Source organism: Triticum aestivum, chromosome 2A (genome assembly GCF_018294505.1).
Source record: "Triticum aestivum cultivar Chinese Spring chromosome 2A, IWGSC CS RefSeq v2.1, whole genome shotgun sequence".
NCBI lineage: Eukaryota > Viridiplantae > Streptophyta > Magnoliopsida > Poales > Poaceae > Triticum > Triticum aestivum.
This window is the reverse complement of record NC_057797.1, coordinates 20,818,445-20,819,554: the sequence shown is the minus strand read 5'-3', so window position 1 is coordinate 20,819,554 and position 1,110 is coordinate 20,818,445.

The following is a 1,110-nucleotide window of genomic DNA, read 5'->3' as shown; positions in this document are numbered from 1 at the left end:
TGGTAGGAAGTATGACTTGTATCGCCCACAACTCACTTGTGTTCTACTCGTGCATATAACATCAAACCATAAAAACCTAGGCTCGGATGCCACTGTTGGGGAACGTAGTAATTTCAAAAAATTTCCTACGCACACGCAAGATCATGGTGATGCATAGCAACGAGAGGGAGAGTGTTGTCTACATACCCTTGTAGACCCGAAGCGGAAGCGATCACAACGTAGAGGAAGTAGTCGTACGTTCTCCTCGCGATCCGACCGATCCCGGCGCCGTTACTCCGACGCCCCCGAGTTCTTGGCACACGTTCAGCTCGATGACGCTCTTCGGGCTCCGATCCAGCAAAGCTCCGGAGAGAGAGTTCCGTCAGCACGACGGCGTGGTGACGATCTTGATGATCTACCGGCGCAGGGCTTCGCCTAAGCACTGCAACGATATATTCGAGGTGTAATATGGTGGAGGGGGGCACCGCACACGGCTAAGGAACGATCACGAAGATCAACTTGTGTGTCTATGGGGTGCCCCCTGCCTCCGTATATAAAGGAGCAAGGGAGGGAGGAGGCCGGCCCTAGGTTTGGCGCGCCAAGGGGAGTCCTACTCCCACCGGGAGTAGGATTCCCCTTTTCCTAGTCCAACTAGGAATCCTTCCATGTAGGAGAAGTAGGAGAGAAGGAAAGGGAAGAGAAAAGGAGAAGGAAGGAAGGGGGCGCCCCCCTTCCCTAGTCCAATTCGGACTAGAGCAAGGGGAGGGGCGCGGCCACCTTTTGGCCCTTTCTCTCCTTTTCCCGTATGGCCCAATGAGGCCCAATCCGAATTCCCGTAACTCTCCGGTACTCCGAAAAATACCCGAATCACTCGGAACCCTTCCGAACTCCGAATATAGTCGTCCAATATATCGATCTTTACGTCTCGACCATTTCGAGACTCCTCGTCATGTCCCCGATCTCATCCGGGACTCCGAACTCCTTCGGTACATCAAAATACACAAACTCATAATAACCGTCATCGAAACCTTAAGCGTGCGGACCCTACGGTTCGAGAACAATGTAGACATGACCGAGACACGTCTCCGGTCAATAACCAATAGCGGGACCTGGATGCCCATATTGGCTCCT